This window comes from Sphaerodactylus townsendi, linkage group LG06 (assembly GCF_021028975.2).
Source record: "Sphaerodactylus townsendi isolate TG3544 linkage group LG06, MPM_Stown_v2.3, whole genome shotgun sequence".
In the NCBI taxonomy this organism is placed as follows: Eukaryota; Metazoa; Chordata; class Lepidosauria; order Squamata; family Sphaerodactylidae; genus Sphaerodactylus; species Sphaerodactylus townsendi.
This window is the reverse complement of record NC_059430.1, coordinates 92,815,146-92,839,878: the sequence shown is the minus strand read 5'-3', so window position 1 is coordinate 92,839,878 and position 24,733 is coordinate 92,815,146. Positions and strand designations below refer to the sequence as shown.

The following is a 24,733-nucleotide window of genomic DNA, read 5'->3' as shown; positions in this document are numbered from 1 at the left end:
AACACAGGAGGGGGAAATCAAAAACCGTCTTAAGGGTATTTCTCTCCTTTTTGCATGCACATCATCACCCCTGATGAGAAGTGTGTGCTATGGCCCCAGTTCTTGAAGACTTCACAAATCAAAGCAAAGTCTGAACTAATATTCACAGCTGGGAACTTTAGTCATTATGCCCGAAGAGCATGTGAATTTCACACGCAGTTCACACTTTAATTATTCCAAGATACTGCCCCAACATGTACACGGCTATTTTCATTGTCCTGTCTCTCCTCAGGCACATTCTGTAAGCACGGGGAGGGGGTGTTTTAGGATGAACAAGATGCATTTGAAGACACAGCACTGGCTAGAAACAGACACAAATACTGTTAACACTTCACAGGGGGGGAAGGGTACTTAAACTGGGGTTCGGCAAAAGCTCCGTACAACAAGAATCAAAATTCCCTGAAGTGGGCAACAAGAGGAGTGTGCTCTATTTGTGTAGGGCAACAGGAAAGTTCAGTACGGCTGTGAACAGTATTCCACATGACACAATTGTCTGCCCTAGAGGAAGAATGCCCCAGAGTCTTTTGCAACATTTGGGGATTTCCTTGATAGATGAGTCAACATGGAAAGATGACTCTGAAGGAGGAGGTTAGGAACCACTGGTCTGAAAGGACAACAGGAAGTCTTGCCTGCATCTTCTCAAACCTGCAAACACTCAATTTCAAAATTTGACTTGGGAATATAGAAAGAACACTGAAAGCAGACATTGGAATAAAACTGACTTCAGATTTTGCCTAAAGTGAAACTCTACTGTTGTTTAGAGGGTTCCTACTCAGGTGAAATATACCAGATGAAATGAGTGTGCACAGAGGGAGAGGCAAATATTTCCAAATGCTTGTCTAATCAAAGAAATTGATTTTGCTCTATTCTTTAAGGAAATGAATCCCAAGCCTCTCTATGAACAGTGAATGCTCATCAGATGCTATGAACAACACAAGAAAAGTTTATGGAAAACTATGAGTAGTACAGTCTCAAAGAATAAGCAGTTATTCATTGAATCCTCAATTCTGCCAGCCGATCAACATCAACAATAATGTCAACTCTTATCCAGTAAATTTGTGGTTCTGTGATGGAATGCCCAACCTTTGTACCCTAGGCTATACAGAACCCTTCACACATAGCCTCTAGAATGACAAAACCACAATTATACCTCTAAGTTTTAGTACACCATTAATCACTACAGACACCAGCAAAAAGGGAATATAATTATTTTTCTATCCCCAATATGTAACAGTATATCAGTTCAGCAAACCCAAAATGTTTGAAAGATAGCATTCTTAAGGAAAGTGATCGGACTAAATAACTGGTAACTAGATCAGCTGTTGTGTTTGATCTGCAAAGAAATGCCACAGCCCACCCACCTGGCATCAGTATTAATAAGAATCAAGTACAAAACAGGGTATCAGATGAACTGCCTGAAAATAAACAGCAGTATTCGTGATGATACTAAAAATCTCCCTCTACTGAAGAACTCATAAAATAAGGGTTGTATAAGAAAGACATGTAGCTTTCACCAACCTGAAATAATGGCATTTTAAAAAGAAGGATAAGCAGTCACCACTGGAGCCAGCACATTAGTTATGCATATGATCAGGGAACCTCAGATTCAATCCTCAGGTCAGACAGGGTGAGACTCTTGGGCCATCAGCAACATCCCCTCCCTACAGCTGGGCCACCACCCCATAACAACTGACAGCATGATGTAGGCCAGTTATTTGTTGAAGAGGGCCAACAGAAAGCCGCAGTTAGCTGTGTTTTGTTTTACTTCCTAAATTAATGCCTTTGTGTAATGGGAAGCCAAGATAAACCAGCTCTTTTCATGATGCTTCACAGCAAGCATACTTCAACTAAGAAATCTGTGCATTTCCTACACATCTTTGGGCTTTTCCCCCCAAAGGAGGCATGTTTGCATTTTCCAGTGATGTAACTTCATTAATTTTTCAAAATCTCAAAATTCAATACACAACAGCAAAATCCCCAGATCCCTCTGTAATGCATGGAATATTGCAATGTTGCACCAGTCAACTAAACTAATGCTGAGATATGTACATCCAAATCCGGACTCTTCCACACCAGAAAACAGGCAAGAGAATGTGCGATACAAAAACCCTCCCTCCACAGCAAAGCCTCACATATAAGACTACAGTCCACCTCCCTGAAACGCTTGTTTTCAATGTGCAGGCATTACCCTAGCAGTAAAAACTGCACCTTGGGCATGAGCTAGTATTAAATTGACATTCAGCACATACAACTGCTTGACACAGTTAAAAAGCAAACCAACTGTATATTAAAGGCACCACAATAAGTCTCCATGTTCCAAATAAAATAATCCCCACCCAGAGTGGTGGCAGCCACGTGTTGCTTTCTCAAAGGCCTCTTATCTTCCAGTAGAAGAGAGAAAGCAACAGTTTTGTGATGACTCTTGTTTTCCTGGGAAGCTAACCAATTCTTCTTTCCATACAGGACAAGGGGCAGAATTTTCTGAGGCCCAACCATTACCCCAGGCCCTATCCCTACAATTGCTGGTTTCATTAAAAAATAAAGCGATTCTGTAACTCTAACTCACATGAATGCAATGAAAAACAGGCAGGCAATATTCAACCCAAATACAACTTAAGAAACAAACTCTCTCGCTCTCATCTTCCAAGCCAGCAAGTCTGAAGATAACAAAACAACAGTCAAGCACTTTAAGAAAATGGAATGCATCAAATTATTCTATACATTCAGTAATGTTCTATGTGTTTTGTGTTAGTTCTACTTTACACCCACTCTGGACACAACACATCCACCTTACATACATCTCTAGCTATGGGGCTCCTTGAGACACCTTGTAGCCACTGACAGAATGTGACATTTAAGAGGGTGGTTAGGGTTAGAATGGTTAGAATGTCAGATGAACCCAAGATGACTGGGTTTGAGTCCTCTCTCCGCCACAGAAACTCACTGGATAACCTTGAGATTGTTGCAATCCCACAGCCTAACCTATCTGAAAGGTGACTGTTCAGAGGACAGAGTGAACGGGGAGAAGGTAAAGCGAAAAGCTGCTTTGGATCCCGATTAGGGAAAAAAGCAATATATAAATGAAGTAGTAAGGATGCAGGACCCCCAAAAAACTTTGCACTCCTCATAACCATCATCATCTATATCAGTGATGGCGAACCTTTTTGAGACCGAGTGCCCCTAACTGCCACCACAAACCCACTTATTTATTGCAAAGTGCCAACACGGCAATTTAACCTGAATACTGAGGTTTTAGTTAAGAAAAAATGGTTGGCTCTGAGGCGTGCGTTACTCTGGAGTAAGCTTGGTGGTGGTGGTTGGCTTTGCTTTGAAGCAACCATGCAACTCTTCAAACGGGTGAATCACGACCCTAGGAGGGTTTACTCAGAAGCAAGCCCCATTGCCAGCAACCGCGATTATTCCCAGGTTAAGGATCGCGTTTTAGTTCTTTGCATGAAAATCAGTGGGGTTTAACTGTGCTTAACAGGGTTACCTACACTGCTTCCCCAAAACTAGGTCTTAGGTTTAATGCTAATAATCGAGCCCAGCAGCCGAGGCCAGCCTAGATGTGTGTGTGTGGGGGGGGAGTGATTTTCCACCCCCCACATGATGAACTCCCTGCGTGCCCACAGAGAGGGCTCTGAGTGCCACCTCTGGCACCCGTGCCATAGGTTCGCCATCACTGATCTATATATTAACAGCCACGTCAGCCAGCTCTGAGGATACTTAAATCCAGTTATTGTGAACAGCCATGACAGATCTTTCTACCAACCTGAACAGGGCCCCAGGTTTGCAGAAAAATGTGAAATATTAAAAAAATTACACTGGAGGGTCTAAAAAATCCAAAAGGATAAAGGCACCTGAAGTTTTAACAAACAGATTCCCTCAATGGCTGTTGCTTGGTAACCATGGCATTCCAACGCTTGGCATTCCAAGGCTTGTTTTCTATAAGTAAAAGGCATAGGGGAAGGGTCCTTCCAGGGCGGTCTTGGCCTTTGAGAGAGGACTCGTTGTGACCAGGCCTGAATTCTAGGGTTGCTAACTCCAGGCTGGGAAATATCTGGAAATTTTAAGGTAAAGTCTGAGGACAGCATGGTTTGGGGAGGAGAAAGGGATCAGTCAGATATATTGTCACAGATACCACCCTCCAAAGCACTCATTTTCTCCAGGGAGACACATCTCTGCTGTCTGGAGTTTAGTTGTAATTCTGGGCGATTTCCGGGTCCGGAGGGGAAGCTGGCAGACTTAGGCCAAGCAGCAACCTCTGTGTGACTTCATGCCACTCAACTTTCATGATTCAACAAGGCCTGGCTGATTTCTACTATTGAACAGTACCCCCTTACATAGGTCAGTATGATGTAGCTGGGTCTGGGAGAGTCAGATTTGAAACTCCATCTTGCTGTGGAAGCTCAATGGATGATTTTGGACTAGTCACATACTTTCAGTCTAACCTAACTCACAGAGTTCTTGTGTGGAGATGAAGGAGGGGAGGAGAATAATGTAAGCTGCTTTGGTCCCGACTGTGGAGAAAGGTGGGGTATGAATTAAGAAAATGAATACAAAATATAGTTCAAGATGGGAGGCAGATAAAATGCAGGTGGCTGAGAAGGAAAGAAAGGGAATGGGAGAGGATATGGGGTTGACAGAAGGAGGGAAAGTGAAAAAATGTAGGGAGGGAGAAACAGAGGAAAGTGAGGTGCCACCCCTCAAGTCCTTGAGGGTACCTTACCATGTAAGTGGACCTGTCCCAGTGGCTGACACCACACAACTGGGCTATAGCTTTCCTTGACAGAGGCTGCCAGGAAGAGGAGAGGGAAAGCTTAAGAGAAAGGAGCAGATAAATGCTATTTATGTACATGTAGTCTCCTTTGCATTGAGTGCACACTCCACTTTTCACCTTCCTCCCATGCCCCCTCTATGTTGGGACAACTGGAAGTTTTTAGAGGTTCCGCCATTAGAGTCCTTTTTTAAAAAAATCAGTGCTATTAACAGAAGTTCAGCAAACCAAGTGAAATGGACCTGGCTCAGGAGGAACATTTTATACTGAATGCAAGGGCAATCACTACCAGGCAACCCCCAAACACAGCAGCCACCCCCTGCCTCCATGACTAGATAACTTTGGAGGGTGACTACAGGGTAGTCTTAAAATATGGGAAGATCTAGCTAGATAGCAATCAATAAACCAGATGGCCCCAAAACAACATTAAAAAATACCCATCAGGCAACCTCCCAAAATGCATGGCAACAAAAAAGAAGGCAGCCAGGTAAAATTACAGATCGGCCCAAATAGAGACACTTCAGAGGAGGGTTAACCAATTTTTTTAATGGGGTAAAAAAAAGGATGGTGTAAACAGGAAAACCACGCTGCAAAGCAAAGTTAGAGAATCAACCGCTTCTCACCTATGGGTGCATGCATAAATGGCCAAAGGTAATTGGCTGTTAGGTGAAGAGGAGTGGAAAAAGAAATAGATTAACTTTGACAAATAAGGTGGGAGAGGGATGGAAACAAAGGGGGGGGACATCCCCTCCTCACTGGTTTCTTACAGGTCCCTATTTGCAACTTTCCTATTATCCATTCTCAAAAACCTCAGTCAACCACCTGAAGATCCTAGACCACTAAGCTATGCCCTTTCTGACTTGCCACCTTCTGGTATCTTTAGTGAGGCTGGATAACATCTCCACATGGGAACTTCCACTCCTGCCTTCACCTTTTTCCTCCAGTACCTCCTGCCCTCACCTACAAGCTTGAAACTTCCACAGCAGATAGTATCAACTGTGGGATGATGACCATTTCCCCTAGTTACATTTACAGGGACCAAGCAAAGGCACTGGGGCTGTAAGCAGCCATGGCATTCATTTTGAAGAAGAGTCACTACTTCCTGAAATTGCTGTTAAATTCTTCAGCACTAGCCTCATCACCCTTCCAAAATATCTGCATCACAAGTATCATAGATCATATGACAGTTGTTTATTATAGCCACTATAAAAGTAGTAGTAAATGCCTATCATTAACACATACAAAGCCCTAACCTGGATAGCCTATGCTATCCAATCTCGGAAGGTAAGCAGGGTCAGCCCTGGTTAATATTTGATGGGACACCACCAAGAAAGTCCAGGATCACAATACAGAGGCAGGCAATGGCAAACCACCCCTGAACGTCTTTTGCCTTGAAGGACTACAGGGTCACCAGTTGACTGCAAGGATACTGGGAAACATATGTACCAAAACACAGTAAAAAAAGAGCATGGCTCACCCCAGGCTTTTTCTGAATATGGATTTCATTATTATCTACAACATTTACAACTCACTTTTCTGTTCAAACAGGGTTGCCAAGGAAACTAACAACAAAAACATCATAAAATACAACATACAACCAATTAAATCAGAGTTAAAATACATATATAAAACAGAGAGATGCAAATTAAAACATAAGGCAGGAAGAGGAGATCACTGAAGAATTACCAGGCAAAACTAAAGGAAGTTTTCATCCATTGGTGGAAGACAATGATCGAAGGGGACAAATTAATATCCCTGGGCAGCCATCATTTTGGTACCATAGCTGAGAAGGCTCTTTCTCTCAGGCTGCCACCCCCCGCCCCCACATTCTGTTCATATTCACAATCTCCCCTTCCTCCTTGTGTGTGTGGGTATTCCTGGCTCCACTTCCTGTGCCAACGATTCTGCACCCGTTTCCACAGCCATGGTTCCACCTCCTGCGGCAGCCATTTCGGGGTAGCATTCTCCAGTCCCACCCCCTGAGAAAGCATTTTGGGGTGGCACTCTCCATCCTCTCTCAAAATTCTGAAGGTGCTCCTAGGGACTAAGAGAAGCTGACTGACTACTGCCTGGAGAGATACTGAAGGCTGGAGGCCAGTTGGGCATTGACAGAAGAGCAGGAGTGTGGTTGGCTGGCATCCTCCAGAGGTCTCCAGAGTGGATTGTTATTTAAAATACATTATTGTTACTTAAAATATGTACCTACCAGTCTTTCTCCCAGAATCCAAGATGGGTAACAATAACATAAAAATAATATAAAACAATTTGATAAAAAACAAACAATAAGCCACCTACTAAAACCAAATGATGTTCTATTGCCAGCTGGCATTCCCGCTTTACCTCAGCACAGACTACCCACTGACCTCTCCTCTAGACAGAAAAAAGAATGACAGGCCTGGTCAGTGGATGGTTAGGGGCTTCAGGTGACTCCCCCGGACAATCAAGTCTTACACTGGTTGGATGGGCCTGTTTAAAGGGAGGCAGGAAAACCCTCTGCTGCTGCTGAGAGGGACTTATTTGCTTGCAGTGGAGAGTTAAACAAAGACAAGTCAGACTGACTAAACACTTAAATTTGGACATTTGCCTCAGAAATCGGCAAGGCCAAAAGCACAGTTCTAAGAGATTCCATGGCTGCTGCAATCTCTCCTGGGAGCATTTTCTTAAGTGCAAGAGATGGATTGATATTAGAGGAAAATCTGGACCAGGAAACAACGGAATCAAAATATCAGAACATGTTAAACTAAGTGGTGCATTCTGTATCTATAATATTTATATTATAGTTTCTTCCAAGTATCTCAGGACCCAAGGTGGCTACCAACAATATAAATCAATGTAAAACAATTTGATACAGCACAAACATTACAAGAAGAGAGATAACATACATTAAAACCAATTTTAAAAACCTCCTTATTTTCCCACTAGCCAGAAATTACCCATTTGCTGGGGATCAGGCTGCCCCAAAGCTCTCAGGTACAACCCCATTTTACAGCCAGAAGAGTAGATACCCCCTTTACTTCTCCTAAGAGACTGTTCCAGCAGCCACTCAAAAGGCTGGATGTAACAATCACTTAATATTCCTCCGACAAAGAGGATACTGACAGTAGACCTTGCTGCGCGTAACAACCTACTACACAATACATGAGAGTACAGGTGGATCTTCATGTATGTAGGTCCCAGATCATGAAGGGTTAAACCATTACCTTAAACAACACCTAGAAACTAACTGGCAGCCAGTAGAGGCACCTCAGAATAGGAGTGAGTTAATCCCACCAATTAGCCCACAATAATAAATGAATTGCTGCATTTTATGCCAGCTGCAATTTCCATATTGTCTTCAAGGGAAAACCCCATGTAGAACACCTTACAGCAATCTAGCCTTGATATTACTGAAGCATGGATAAGCATGACTAGATCCAGTGCCTATAAATAGGGAGCCAATTTCCTAACTGGACACAAATTTCATGGGCACCTGTTTCTCCAACATGCAACCAATATCCACCAAGATTCCCCAGAGTCTTTCAACCAATGATGCACAGCACTGGAAGAACAATTCTATTTAAAGCAGTAGCCCCCATCTTAACTGGACCCAACTTCAATTTGTTCTCCCTCAGTCACTTAGACCACCCCATTAATGCACAGGGCCAGGAGGAAGAAATCACAGTTGGTGGCTTCTTCAGAGTAACAAATAACTGGGTGTTATCAGCATAGTGATGACAACCTACCAGCTTCCAGACTGGCGCAGCACTTAGCTTATCACTTTTTAAAAAGATGTTAAGAGGATTTTTATGTTGAGTTGGATAGCAGCTGGATAGCAGCCAGTTATACCAGCACAAATATTTCTAGGCTCAAATGATACATATGCCACAAAGAACACTTGCATGCAGAAACCTAGAAATTATAAGAGGAAAATTGGGGGGGGGGGGAGTGATATGAGGTAGGCAATTTAAATCTGAATTTTGGTGGGAGCAACCTCACCAAAAGGGGAACAGTTATAGGTGGCCTTTGACCAGTATGTGATATCATGAGGCATGAGACATCCTACTAGGTCCATTCCCTCCCTACATTCCATCCTCCTCAGCTGGAGTTGGCAACCTCAAAGCATGAGTGAACCCCATCCACCCTCATTTTTGTTTAATGGACATTAAGCAACAGGAATCCCCTCCTCCATTTTGATCAGCTTATGGGTAGTTTTTTAATTTTCAGGAAAGGTAGTGGGTGCCACCAAAACCGGCTGCTATGGGCCACAGTGCTAATCACAATGTGACTAGCCTGGGGTGAAATCAGCTCTTTGCTTTGGGACACAGCTGCTATTTGGCATCAGTTTTCAAAGAGTCAGAAGGATTTGTTCTATGCATACTCAAAGAAGAAAGCTGCAATAGAATAAGAAGCTGCAATGCCCAGAGACATAAGGAAGTCAGACCAAGCCAATGGCATAAGGCTGCCATCAGGATAAGTCCAGTGCTTGATCAGTCTGTCAGATGGAAGGCAACAACCTTCAGCTCCCCCTTCCTTGTCATACTATTCCATCCCATCTGAATTTTATCCCAGGACTCATGATGCAAGTGTATGCCAAAAAAAAATCACACTATGGCACCCATGGGTGTGACGCTGGAGAAAGGTGCAGCAGAGTGAAAGAAAGCTGGGAACTAGCTCATTTATGGGTGCATCAAAGGTGTTTGCCTTCAGGTATTTGACTGTAGAAAATATCTGCGTTTTTAGCATCTTCTTTGCTGGGTCAGAGAAGTTAAAATGCAGTCTGTGTTCCTGTGTCCTCGATGCCACTCCCTATGTTCCACAACCAATGGTGCATATTTTACTGTCAAAACCATGAGCAAGCCTAAAACAAAAAGAACTACCAAGGCTGACTCCTCACAAGAATTTGTCCAGGGATTAAAAACACAAAGCAAATTTGAATCAGTCACTCCTTATACATATGTTTTAAAAATTCCTCCAGGCTATCCTCTACAATATGGAAAATATTTTAAAAAAAAACATGTGAAGAGCATTGAAGCTACACAGCCATACGGTGGCTTACTCAGCTCCTGAAAAATCAGCTTTGGATTTCAAGCCCAAGTAAAAACACATCTACAGAATTACTTATTGTCACCTGCTTTGCCCAGTTCTTGAAAACTCACTAAAATCTTATGGCACCTCAAAGACTAATGTATTACGTCAGAGGACTTGTGTGAGTGAGAGCCCGTTTCATCAGGGGTACAAAGCACTACTACACTATGTTATCAGAGAGAGAGATTCACTCTGTGCTGCAAAAAGTTGGGGAAAGAGAGGGTAGTTATTGCAAAGAAGCCAGAAGGCCAAATTTCCCAGACACAGATGTTACATTAGATTGCGAGAAAGATCTACTCTAAAGAGTTAATTATTTAGAGTGGGTGTGGGCCAGTCCCAACAGAAGCAGAATGAATTAAAATTGTGTACATAACCCTGTAATGAGGAACAATTACTTTCCATAGAGAGCAAATCATCTCCATTCTACCGTGAGTGCACACCTGAGAATACCAAGAATTTGCAGCTCAGCAGTTTCTTGCCACAGTATCCTTTCGAGAACTCTTCTTCCCAAGTAAATTACATTTAAGTCTTTTATTTAGTAGCCAGGGGGCAAAAAATGCTCCCCAAAACAACAGATGTTATGCTACCAGACTACTAAAGGGGACAGAAGCAAAGAATTGTTTAAGGAACTATACCACAACATCATCCTCAGATGTAAAGTTACACATAAAACCATTACAGGCCACTGAAGGGACTGCAGAATTGGGGAATACGTGTGCATAGATTAAGCTACCTTACACTGAATCAAACAATTAGTTGATCAAGGTCAGTATTATCTATTCAGCTGACAGTGGCTCTCCAATGTCTCAGGGAGAGGTCTTCCACATCAGCTTCATGACTGATGAACACAAAAAAACTCACTTTTCCAAAAGCCACCAAGAACGAACCCTTTGCCTTCAATCGTGGACTATAATACTAAACAGGATATACCAGCAGGCTGCCATTACTGTACACTTTTCATTGCACATCACTCTGCAATCCCATCAATGATACATCTCTGTTCAGTAAGGATGAGCAAGGACTGCCTGTTAACAGTGCAATTCCAAGTAGAGTTATACTCTTCTTAGCCCATTTAAGTTAATGGATCGCATAGGGCACAACTCTGTTCATGATTTTCACTGTACTCTGTTCATGATTTTCACTAAGGCTTTACACAGATAAGGGGTTTTTGGAAAGGACTTTTTTGGGAATCTACATTCTTAAACTGTGAGGCACAAGTTACCTGAAAGGTGAACTGAAGTGCTGTGACAAGACAAGCAACTAGATGTCTTTCTTCTCCCCAGATCCTGGACAGGACACTTGAACATCAAGAGGTGAAAGAATATGCCCTTTGGGGGTGTCTGGAGTAACCAGGCAGGTCTTACAGACTAGCAGAGGGGACCAAAGTGGAGGACCCCTGAAGACATGCTGAACAGCTACTCTCTGATCCCACATGCAGCAATCTATGACATTCTTCCCGCCACAAAAGTCCGCATGGGATTAGGAGGTGAGGGCAAAGCAAAGCGCAAAGTTCTGTTTTAAACTATTAGTGATTAGCACCAATGGGTGTGCAAAGTACCATCAAGTCACAACTGGTTTAGGGCAACCCAACAGGGTTTTCCAATCAGAGGTGGCTTGCCATTGCTTTCCTCTGCATAGCAACACTGGTATTCCTTGGTGGTCTCCCATTCCAGTTCTAACCAGGACCAACCCTGCTTAGCTTCTGAGATCTGGCAAGATCAGCCTATTTGGGGCATCTTTGGATAAAGTGGGCTAATAAAAATGTGCTGATTTTTAAGCTACCTTAAACACCACACATGGTCAACATTACATTTAGACCAACATCGTTTTTCTGCTACTTTCTCCAAACACAGGCTTCCAGCAAGACTCCAGCAAACGTTAACAGGCATACATGAGTACCGGTAATAACTTTTCACCACAGATGTGGGGTTTAGAGACAACAATCTGAATTGACCCACCAGCAAACAAAGAACTCCTTCAATCACTCTTTCCTTTATTCCAATGACTATTCTCCACTCGTCAAAAGAAGGTGGGTTTGTTTTGCTCCCGTGAATAAGCAACCACCAGATGTCTCCCGGAAATCTACTGCAGTTTCCAGTTTCAGGAAAAGAAATAAAGAACTCTGTGTTCATGGGAACCCTTCACATGCGGCAAGCAGAGGCAGCAATGATTTGGCAGGCACAGAAAATACAAGTGTGCTAAAAAAAGAAACAAACAGCCAGGGACTGCTAGAGATGAGAAACCCTGATTTGAAACATAGGCACTACATCCTACTGGTGTTTTCTCAGAAGTCAGCCCCACTGTTCACGAAGCTTACTCCCCCTTGAGTTTACAAAGGCAGTTCCAGAGTCAGTTTACAAAGATGATGCTGAAAATGATTTATTACTATTATAAAGTTAAAGATAGCCTTGTGAAGTTTGCTGCGTACTGGAATCGGGAAACGTGCCCCCAGTAACTTCTTTGGAAATCAAGCGATCGGTGGAGTTGTAGACTGGGAAGCATTAAAACTTGTAGCCCAAATTCCTGCCACTGGCATGGCCAGATTTTCACCATCCCCTGCTATAGCAACGAAGTACACCGTGGCATTTAGTATGAAATCGCCGCTTTAAAAAACAGCTGCTCTCTCTCTTCCTCTGTAGCCCTCTCTGCAAGAAATACACCCCACAGCCTTGTACGTATCTCCTGCCATTTCCTTCTCCACACTTCCCGTGCTTTAATCCCAATACTTTCTCAGAAAGAGCGCAGAGAATCTTTTCGCTGCTGTCTTTCAACTCCGCGTGCACCGAAGCGGATTTCAACCACCACGATTCTGCACTCTTGCCCTGCTCGAGAGCCCGTTGCCCAGCCCTTCCCTAGAGCTGCCGCCGCACTCCCCGGTCACAGCCAGCCTGCAACTTCCCAGGAGCCCATCTGGGAAACGGGAAGAGGCGCCGCGCCACAGAGCCATAAAGTGCCCCGCCGGAGTCTGCCCCCCTCTCCCGGGCGAGCCAAGCCGAGCCACGCCACTCACCCGAGTCCAGAGCAGCCCAGGATCCCGCACAGGTCCGGCCCTCCTTCCCCGAGCAGCAGGGCTCGCCGCCGCTCAGCTTCCCACCGCCATCCTCCCCTCGGCTCCCAGGCTCGCCCTTCTCTTCTCCACCTCCCCGCACCCCGCGGTGCAGCTGACGTCACTCCCGAGCTCCTCCCACCGCAGGGACTGGAAGGGAGCGCGGAGCCCCAACCCACTGGGCGCTTACGATTGGTCTCCCCGCTCCTGCCTTTTTTTCCCTTTTTTGCCAGGTGGCGGAGCAGCGCTTTGCCTAGAGCTGTCCGGCCCCCGAGACTTGTGCAAATAGCGCTGCAACCCCACCGGAGCTCGGCCACCAAAGCTTCGCTGCAACTACGTACAGACGCTTGACAACCATCTCTTCCGCAAGCATGCAAAAACTCGGAGCGGAATGCGCGGTAAAAGTCGCGTCTCCCAAATCTCGGCCAGTCCTGACGTGCTCCCCCGCCTGTCAGAGACGCGTGTTCGTCTACCTTTAGCAGAGCATACAGAGAAGGAGAAAAGGTTCCCGGGGCACCCCACGCTCCCGCCCCTGTGCTTTCGTGTAACGCGCGCAAGACACGAGTTCAGCAGCTGGCTTTTCATGCGCTGCACTCTCGGCAACCACGAGCGCCCAAATCCCGAAAGAGCCCAAACAGGAAGCACCACCGCCAGCCAGCCCTCATTCCACGGAAGGACAGAGAGAGGGCGGGGGGAGAATCATCCGAGAGGCTGAGTTTGCTTCTTTCTTTTTGGTCTTGCCAGAGCGTTGCCTGTGGGAAATGATCACATTCATGTTAAAAGTTTAAGCCTAAATTAAAAAATAATCATACTGGGATTGAATTAAAATCTGGCTGCTCAGCCTTTTGGAAGTTTTGACAAATGAGGGAGTTCAGTTTAAAGACGCCACTGATGTTTACTTATCTATTTACTTTGTTCGCATCCCAACTTTCTCCCCGGTGGAGACCTTGGCTTATAGCTTCTGTTGTCTAGTTTATTTTCACAGCAACCCTCGAAGGCAGGTTCATCTGTAACTATGATTGACCCAAGGTTGCCTACCAAGAACAGGTATTTGAACCTAGGCCTCCCAGATCCTGGGATGTGCCTGTAATTGTCCTAGCTACAGGTAGAAATTAAACAGGGCAGCGTTTTCTTTTTATGGACTCCCCAGATGAATTTCAGGCTGGGGTCAAGGCACATTAACTTTGACTCCCCTCCAGCAAATATTTCCCTAACTGCTTGAAAGAGATGCATTGCATTATATCTCTGAGAAATAAGTTGCATCTCAGTAAACGTCAAACTTTGTTTTTTTCCACACTGATTTATTCTTCATTTCTAGCCATTTCTGCTATATTTCTCTGTGCACACACTGGCCCAATCTAAAGTACAAGATGCTACACAAAATTAATAGCTTAATGTATATTGTCAGCCGGAAAGGCCCACAGAGTATAGTGTGGAGGGAGAGTCACATTGGACAATACTTTTGAGTATGCATGCCGTCACAGTTCTATATTTGTGTGTGCATAGTTCTTGATCTATCAGTGGGATTTCCTTCTCTGGACATGAGGCACTATTATTTTTTAAAAGGGGTTGCTTTTAATTCATAAGGATCAACGAACCACAAGGAAACTAAGGCACAGGAACATTCAGATAGGCTGTGATTTGTTTGCCGTCACTCACTTGAAAAGAAATCTGAACTGACAAAATAGTTATGAACATTGTTGAAATTCCTCCCTGACAAGGATTTCAATTATACCTTTTCCTCTTAAATATATTGAAGTTTACTGTTGGAGACTGAAGGTTGCTATTCTGTGCCCTCCCCAAAATGGAGCAATTAACAAAACAAGTCTCTGTCAGGCCCAGGCCAGAAAAAGTTGTAGCAGCAGCTGAGTTTTGCAGTTTAAGATGCTGTAAAAGCCAGTTTGGATTTTTGTGGTTAGTTGTCAAAGTCCCATCATGAGATCAATCTTTAAAATACCTGCTCAGTATACTGCTTTGATCTATTCAGTGGAGCTTATTCCCAGAAAGAGTTCCTTATGGTTGCTCTGTAAATTGAAAACACACACACACACACTTGAATTACACTCTCTAGTCGCAAAGACTTCTAGGCAGCAGAATGTTATCAGTTCATTAACTGTGAGACAGGATATACTCAATTTATAGGGTTGCCATCCTCCAAGTGAAGCCTGGAGATCTCCCAGTATTTCAACTGATCTTCAGACCACAGGCATCCATTCCCCTGGAGGAAATGGCAGCTTCAGAGGGTGAACTCTGTGGAATTACATATCTTCTGCACTCCCTCTCCTCCCCAGATGCCACCCTCTGCAGGCACTGCCCCCAAATCTCTAGACATTCTCCAGGCACACCTTTCCTTTGCGGTGCAAGGCAGCTTACAAATCCAAATGTAAAACATACAAAAAACATTAAAACCCCAATCATCCCCCAACCCCCCCCCCACAAAACCTGCAGGCTGTACCTCTTTGAAAGTGTTAGCAAAGAAAACAGTTTGAAAGCCCCACTTTAAGACTTTTAAAGATGGTGTCCCTCTGGCAGGCCCATAGCCAGAAAAATTGTATCATGGGGGTGGAGAAATTAATATATGGGTGGGGGCATCCATCACTATTTACTATGGGGGTGAAGAAATTAATATATGGGTGGGGGCATCCATCACTAGACCCATTTTCTACTTAAGACTCAAGGTGGATTACATGGTATAAAGCAATGTAATCAAATAGCATAAGAGGTCTCTAAAGCAATGCAACAGGATTAGGGGTCAAAAAGTGTAAAAAAGTATCAGACATGCTCTGTCAAGCAATGAAGAAAATAGAATCACAAAAAATTAAAACAGGGCTGTGAGATCATGTTGGAATAGCACACCCTGTGGCACAGACTGCAGTCCTGTTCTCTATTAGCATTATAAAATTGTTCTCCCAAACAACTATTTTACATAGTTCACAGAATTAAATAAGTTTGGGAGCCTTTCTTCCAGTCACTGACACCTGAAACTGCAAATACAACCTTCTTTTCTTCATTCTTCAACCTTCTTTTCTTCATTCTTCAACCTTCTTTTCTTCATACTTCATGCAAAGGAAACAGAGGCTCATTCCGCACATGCAAAATAATGCACTTTCAAACTGCTTTCAGTGCTCTTTGAAGCTGTGCGGAATAGCAAAATCCACTTGCAAACAGTTGTGAAAGTGGTTTGAAAACGCATTATTTTGCGTGTGCGGAAGGGGGCAGAAAGTGTCACTCAAAACAGAGCTTTTAAACCAAGAAACCCTATCATGCCATCTGTAGCTAACTGTTCAGCATTCTTATTTTGTTTTGGGGTAAACAAGCTGAGGTTGTGACTTTCTGTACCTAAGTCTGGAGAACAAATTAATTTCGTTCTCTAAAATCTCTTGGTCTCTCCTGCAGTTCTATGTTTGAAACGTAGCTATTGTTGGGTTATAGTTAGGAACCTGTCCATTTCCTTACAATAACTTGAAGAATTAATCATCAGTCATTTATTTACAATCAGCGACCAGTACAACAAAATAAATGTGCATCCATTCTGCAGTACCATTAGCATAAACTATATGTGTACGAAAAATCCCATCTGTTGTATGGTACTTTGGTACTTTGGACTGTCCTATGCCAGCTGGACTGAAAGTTGTCCTGGAGAACCAAGGGGAGATGATCTTGTGAGGATAATATATATATCCCCTCCCTGCTCAAACCCAGGCCTCCTGAGACCTTACCCCCTAATCTCCAGAATGTCCCAGTCTAGAGTTGGCAATCATAGTACCCACCTAATGCAAACATCCACCCCACAAACTGTAGTCCAAGCTCCATGTTCGCTTACATGAGGGAATTTTTACCTCAGCAGTATCACATATCTGAGCAATATGCTCTCATGTGGACAGCTGGTAGTTTAAATAGCAATATATTAATCACACTAGTTCTCTTCTTTTACATTTTAGATTCTGTCTTGGGGGTGGGGAGAATGTGATATAGCTTGATAACAGCACTATAGTGACATGACGATACAATTAATGGAACTGAGAGTACGCTGTCAAAATCCCACCACAGAGGACCATTGGACAGTTTCTCAGTAAACATGTTCTAGCCTCTGGACAGTTTTAAAAATTGTTGCAAGCTTCTTAAAAAATTGTTGCAAGCTTCTTAAAAAATTGTTGCAAGCTTCTTAAAAAATTGTTGCAAGCTTAATTTTTACTGACCCTCAGTCACTCTTGTCTTGGTTGTGAGGCTCTAAAAACAACCACAGTAAATATGTTTAACACACACTGCTTTTATGTAAAGTACAGATGCAATCCTAAACCAAGTTACATCCTTTTAGATTCATTGGCAGTGCAAACCCTGACTATATCCCAAAGCAGGCCTTTAAATTGCTATTTACCCCCTCCCCCTCCCATGACCATAAATAGCTCATTGCAGTGTAGACTGACATACAACAGTAAGAAAAGCTGTACTCAATAAAATTCTCCCTGGTAGACCACTAATAGAAGTACTATCTTTGTTTTTATTTTGTTTGCATTTTACAGTCCTGCATATGAGAGGCAATCAGAGTGTCTACATTCAAATTCTCTGATACCTTATCTGTCTTGAATAAGGCTGTGATCTAATGAAAACCTTATTAATATTCTTAACAACTTGTGTTATATTTTCTGTCAGAGTTAAGCTCAAAACTCTTGTCTGCATCACCTTAACAAAGTGAAAATGAGCACAAGGCTTTTTTAAATTATGTCTGCTAAAATCCTGAAACATTTAACACTGCAGTGTGAAAACTATCTCTGTGTTCCTATCAGTGTTAACATTTTCACTGTAATATCCTAAAATATAATTCAGTAAGAATGGAACATGTGGCGATGACACACTCCTAGTCAATTGTGTTCCCTTCTTACCAAATGATATATGAGACAGAAAAGGCAGGAGGAGTGCTGGACTATGGATCATGTTTTCTCCCTCCCCCTTCTTGCTTCCCAACCTAAAATATAATTCAGTAAGAACAGAGAACGTGGCAACTACACACTCCTAGCCTATTGTGTTCCACTCTTATTGAATGCTATCTGAGACAGGAGAGGCAGGGGGAGAGCAGGTATGATCTTGCAAGATGCCCCCACCCTCCTATCTGAGCTGGCAGAAGTTGGGAAGCACACATGATCCTGCATGTGAAGCCAAGTTAGCTTGGCTCTGCACACAGGATTGCTTCCCCTTCCTTCCTTAACTCCTGCAGGGTTGGGAAGCGAGGAGGAGGAGGAGGGAGAGAACATGGTCCACAGTCCAGCACACATAATTGTTCTCCTCACCTCACTTCCCAAGACCTGTGGGCCTTGGGAAGCAAGGGGGGGGGGGGTGGAGAGCCCAAACCTGTTGCACCCACCAACAGCTGCTGTCTAGACCCTGTTGTATTAGAATCATAGAATCATAATAGAGTTGGAAGAGACCACAAGAGTCATCAAGTCCAACCCCCTGCCATGCAGGAACACACAATCAAATCACTCCCAACATATGTTCATCCAGCCTCTGTTTAAAAACCTCCAAAGAAAGAGTTTGCCACTCTCTGAGGTAGTGAATTTAACTGTCAAACAGGCCTGACAGTCAGAAAGTTCCTCCTAATGTTTAGGTGGAAACTCTTTTCCTGCATCTGGAATCCATTACTCCATGTCCTAGTCTCTGAGGCAGCAGAAAACAAGCTTGTTCCCTCTTCGACATGACATCCTCTCAAATATTTAAACATAGCTATCATGTCCCCCCTTAACCTTCGCTTCTTCAAACTAAACATCTCCAGCTCCCTAAGTCTCTCTTGGTAGGGCATGGATTCCAGACTTTTTACCATTTTGGTTGCCCTCCTCTGGACACGTTCCAGCTTGTCAATAGCCTTCTTAAATTGCAGTGCCCAGGACTGAACACAGTATTCTAGGTGAGGTCTTACCAATGCAAAATAGAGTGGTACAATTACTTCCCTCAATCTAGACACTACACTCTTACTGATGTATCCCAGAATTGCATTGGCTTTCTTGGCTGCCATATCACACTGCTGACTCATGTTCAGTTTGTGGTCTACGAAGACTCCCAGATCACTTTTGCATGTAGTGTTGTCAAGCCAGGTGTCACCCATCCTATAACTGTACATTTCATTTTTTCTGCCTAAGTGTAGAATCTTACATTTATCTCTGTTGAAACTCATTTGGTTAGTTTTGGCCCAGCTCTCTAATTCTAGTCATTTTGAATCCAGGGTATTAGCTACACCTCCTAATTTGGTATCATCTTCAAATCTGATTAACATGCCCTCTATTTAATTATCCAAGTAATTGATAAAAAATATTGAATAGCACTGGGCCCAGGACAGAACCTTGTGGCACTTCACTGGTCACTTCTTTTCAGGATGAAAATGAGCCACTGATGAGCTCTGTTCAGCCTTTCTGTTCTGCCAACCAATTACAAATTCATCTAGCAGTTGCATTGTCTAGTCCACATCTTTCCAGCTTACTTGCAAGAATATCATGGGGCACCTTGTCAAAGCCCTTACTAAAATCAAGGTATACTACATCCACAGCATTCCCTTTATCTACCAAATTTGTTACTCTGGCCGTTTCTGCACGGGCAATGAATGGCGGCCTGGAGACGGTAAAAACGCCATTTCCAGGCCGCCATTCGCACGGGGGGCGCAGCTGCAACGCAGCCGCGCCGCCCTCGCAGCCTGAAGCCGGCGTTTCCCCAGAGCGCTTCCCAGCGCTCTTTTTGGGGAAACGCCGCAGTGAAGCCGCTGCCGAGCGAACGGCAGCGGCTTCACGCTGCCTCCCCCACCCGGCACTCACCTTGTCCCCGGGCCTCCGGCGCATCGCCGAGGCCTGGGGACACGCCCCCCTGGCCTGCGCCGCTGGAGCAGGCGCGGAACCAGGGTTTTGTCCGCCAGGGGGCGGCTATCCGCGGGGTCGGCCGGGCGCCGGTGCTCCGTGACGCCAGCTGCCCAGCTGTTCCCAGGACCGTCCATGCGGACGGTCCCAGTGTCGCCGGGTCAGCGTCATAAACGCCAACCCGGCCGTTTCCGCCTTCGTGCGGAAACGGCCTCTATCAAAAAAAGAGATAAGATTAGTCTGGCATGACTTGTTTTTGAGAAACCCATGTTGATTTTCAGTGGTCACATTATTCCCTTCCAAGTGCTTACAGACTGTCTCCTTAATGATCTTCTCTAGAATCGTTCCTGGTATTGATGTCAGGCTGACTAGCCGGTAGTTGTTCAGGTCCTCTTTTTTCCCCCTTTTGAAGATGGGAACAACATTAGCTCTCCACAATGGCCTTTCCTGCTAGTTTTAGAATATTTTGTGGTATCATTTTAACAAGGATGTAAAACAACATTAATCAGAATATCCAGCACAAAGATGAACAAATGAGATTGAGTGCTAAACTTCAACAATCTAAAATGAAGCTAAATTGGTGTAATTGGAGGTTAGAGGGCTGAGTGTTAGAATTGGGGAACTTATGCAGATAGACTCTGAAGAAAAGCTCCGTTTTGTTTAATAGAATTTACTCCCAGGAAAGCATTTTTAGAATTGCAGCCCAAACAGAAGACACCCACGTTCAAATCTCCACTTAGTTAATGAAACTCACAAAGTGATTTTGGACTAATTTTTCTCCCTTGATAGGGTTGTTGTACGGATAAAATGGGAAAGTGACATGATACATCATCCATTTTGCTGTGAAATGATTAAAACACCTTTTAAGACCTGTCAGTATGAAGATGGAGCAGAGTTCACAAGAACAGCTTAAATGAATTATGTGTAGAAAGAAAAAGACTTTCTGTTGCTGTTTCCAGAATCACTTTGAATTTTTAAACACCAACAGTTTCCTGGCACCAGTGGCGTAGCGCCCACGGGGCAGGGTGGCGCAATGCTCCGGGTGGAGCCACAGCAGAGGCGTGGCCGGGCCATGACGGAGGCGTTCCAGGGCGAGGCAGACAGTGTTGCGGCAGGGGTGTAGGGTGCGTGCACACCGCTGGCAGTTTCCTCTTGCTCTGCCTCTGCCTGGCGCGCGCACACATAGACACACACACACACAAACTTAAATGGAGAAACAGGCAATGTAAATTCATGTTTTGATGTCATTTGATTACTTCTCTGTTTCAAAATTTTGGAATTGTTCAAAGAGTGATACTCTTACTGGATTATGGGAACACCACCAGTGTTGTTTACCTGGATTTCAGTATCAATAAAACTTTGGGCAGGGTTCCACATTATGTTCTGATGGGTAAACCAGAGCACTGCAGGTTAGTTAGGTGCACAGAGAATTGGTTCAAGAGCCACACTCAAAGACTAGTTGTCAATGGCATTTGATCTGATTGGAGGGAGATGTCCAGTGGGATGCCACAGGGCTCAATTCTGGACCTACTGCTTTTTTTTTTTTTACAAATGATCTGGATGGGGAGAGGTGGAGGAACTATTCACTGAATTTGCAGATGATACCAAACTGGGAGAAGTAGCAAACACCCGGAAAGATAAAGATAGAATCCAGTGAGATCTGAACACACTGGAAAAGTGGGCTGACGTGAACAACTCAACAAAGATAAACACAGAGTTCTATATGTGGGCAACAAAAATAAACAGCATGCATACTGTCTAAGGAATACACTTCTGAATGTTCTTTTAGCTTTACTCCAGTCACATCATTAACAATAGCACTCTGCTCTTCCCCAGGAGCTAATTGAGTGCTAGCCAACCTGGGGTTGTCATCTTCCAGCACCATATCTTTTTCAGCATTATATCTTTTTCATTTTGGATTGTCTCACCATAGATTATCAAAAGTGGTTTACCATTGCTTTCTTCTGTGCAGTACTAACCAAGGTTAGCAGAAGTGGCACTGCTGTGGTCCATGATAGATTTTCTGTCAGTGTCACTCTCGACAACTGCTACTGCTTGCCAGCTACCCTTCAGGATTCCTCAACCCCTTGTCACCACTGGAACTGTCCATTGCCTTCTGCTGATGTAGCCACTGATTCCTCCACTGTGACCATTTCCCCTTAAGCGATTGCACTAGGGGAGTTTACCCTCTTGTCAGTCAGTACTTCTTACAATACTGCTCTTAATTTCCCTGATTTACACAAAGGCCCTCACCATGTCAAAATGTGTGTCCAAAACTGGGAATCCCACCATAAGTATATTAAAAACTACTTCCAAGCAAATGGGAAAAATTGATATGTGAAATGATCTACAAGTTATGATACAGTTGAGGCAAAGTCAGCACTGCACATCTAGAACACACCTGCATCAGAATGATAATGATATTGACAGCTGTGCTTCAAAAAGTTTCCATCACTTTGATTATCACCAATATCATCTGGTTATGAAGCACCATTGGAAATACCTCATAGCAAAGGGACTTCCCATTGAAAGGCTTTATACTACTATCAGTATTTGAATGCTCCTGCACCAGCTTATGTAGGTTTTCCCTATAATGGTGTCCCTATAATGATGTCATGGACAACACACTAGGGAAGAGCATGGCTGTCTTTTCTCACAGTCATTCAGCATACCACCTTCTGGATTAGCTATCAGCACCATAAGTAAGGGAACTTTAGCACAGTGCTTTTAAATGTTAAAAGTCCTACAAAGCTTTTGTTCCCAAATACTGAATCCAATTTTATATTTCAGAGCTGGCAAAATTAACCAACCCCAGTTCTCTAGGATGCTCAACAAGACTCAATTGGCCCAGGATATTTGCAGAAGGTCTTTAAAGTTTTCTCAGAAAGTATTTCTATACATAACTGTGGCATATACAAAAACAATAGTCCAAGTAGGACAAGTGAATATTCACGCCTTTCCCCCCAAAAGTCACTTCTTCGTGATATGGTAACTTTCCTTTTGCAAAACCAGGCTTCACTTATGAGGAGCTCAGGTTTGACTAGATGGAGAGTGACTTAAGCAAGACCCTGCACGATCTTCAGTTGCTTCATAAACCATGTTGTTTATTTTTAGCCTAAAAGAATAGAAAAGTGGAAACATTAGTGTCTTTCTTAAGGCAGTGGGAAGTAGGAAGATATGAAATTCAGAGGATGAAACGTTGTTTGCTAAACTTAAATTGCCTTTGCTCTTTACAGACCCTTTAGAGTGGCATATCCAAGAAAGGCAGAGAGGAGAGAAAAGGCTGAAAAATGCCCTGAAGCCATTCCAACAAAGAACTCAAATAAATTAACAATTTAGCAAAACATCACCATCAGCAAATGTGATCAGCATCCTTCACTGGTTTGCCTCCAGCCATCCTTCCCACTTCTTTGGCTGCACAGCATGTGATGCGTCAATGACCGTAAAGAAGGACTCTAAAGGCACGGCTTCACTCGAAGTATCCCGAGATCAGTTTTAAAAATTAGCTTTGCAATGTTTTACTGTTAGCACACTTACTGATGTTCTTCCAGAGTACTCTGTGGCAAATAGGAAACTTGGCAGATCAGCAAATCTATTCACTACATAGAGGCATCATGATATTTCTGCTATGCACATTGGGCTTGTAACTGTCTGAGCTATTTCATTTGCTTGGCTCTGCCTGTTGGTCTACTGTTATTGATATACCAAGGTAGATTTTTTCCTCTCTCCCATTAAGATTATATTTTAAATCTGACCATATAAAAACAACCAGGCTGGACTTGTTCAGGTTTTCTATGTCATTTTTAGAGCTAGAATGGTGTAGTGGACCTCTGGGCTTGATTCCCCTTCCTTCCACATGAGTGCCTGACTCTAATCTGGTGAACCAGGTTTGTTTTCCCACTCTTCCATGTGAAGCCTGCTGGGTGACCTTGGGTCACAGTTTTCTCAGAACTCTCACAGCCCCGCCTACCTCACAAGGTGTCTTTGTGGGGAAAGGGAGGGAAGGAATTTGTAAGCCACTTTGAGACTCTTTATGGTTGAGAAAGTGGCGTATAAACCCAAATGATTCTTCTTACAGGTAGCATAGGATGAACAAAGGCCTAAAGGTTTGGAAATGTAGACAGAAACAGTGTAAGCATCAGGATTGGTTCACCCATTATCTCCAGTGTGGTTCACCCATTATCTCCATTCCTTAATCAGTGCTGCCCTTAAGGGCCACCTAAGTCCTCCATCACTCATTCTGTTTCTTATGCCAGATTCCTCCTAAAAGCCCAGGAGGTACCCACTGCATCTCCATCAATGCTCTGGCCTTTTTATTATTTGGGAAGTTTGAAAAGTTCCTGTACAAGACACAAGGTAAGCTCATTCTTCAAACTAAGGTGTCAAATTATCATTTTTCTTGTTTGAAAAAATGTTTACAAAAAAAGCAAAAAAAATAGATTTTAATTCCTGCTCGACAGGCATTTTGTCTGTATAGATCTACTGTTTTGCTTCCATCTCGATTTGTGTTTTGGAAGGAGCGGTGTGCCTTGTATTAATATAACTCTATTTAGCATCTTTCAACATTGCAAAAAGTAGGCGGCCTTTTTTGGCACTGAATAATTTGCCCTGTGGTTCTATAAATAACAATATCATCACGTACTTTTTTGAGGATGGAAGAAAAACACTTTCTATATTTGTCTCTTATCAGTGATTGGTAGTTTATTTATTTACATAACTTTATTTATATCTGCCTTTCTCTCAGGGACTGAAGGCAGATAACACAGAATAAGTCAATACAATCAATTGGGGGTGGGGGAGAGAAACACATCCCTCAGACGATGCAATATGGTCTGACATATAGAATCTAGAAACCAACCAAAGGCAAAGCACAAAGTAAGTATTAATATGAAGTGTTAACCAAAAGCTAAAAGTTCATAGCAAGAAGGCAATAGAGAGTATGAACCATACACAGTGATATTGTCTACA

General features: G+C 43.5%; 1 protein-coding gene across 13 annotated transcripts in view; it reads right to left on the bottom strand.

Annotated features, from left to right (window-relative positions):
• Positions 1 to 13,018, bottom strand: part of PPFIBP1 (PPFIA binding protein 1) — a 121,530-nt gene extending 108,512 nt beyond the window's left edge. For all 13 annotated transcript variants that reach the window (XM_048499905.1, XM_048499907.1, XM_048499911.1 and 10 more), the window contains exon 1: positions 12,891 to 13,018. The gene's annotated coding sequence lies outside the window, so the exon portion shown is untranslated. The remainder of the gene's footprint in view (positions 1 to 12,890) is intronic.
• Positions 13,019 to 24,733: the final 11,715 nt, after the last annotated feature.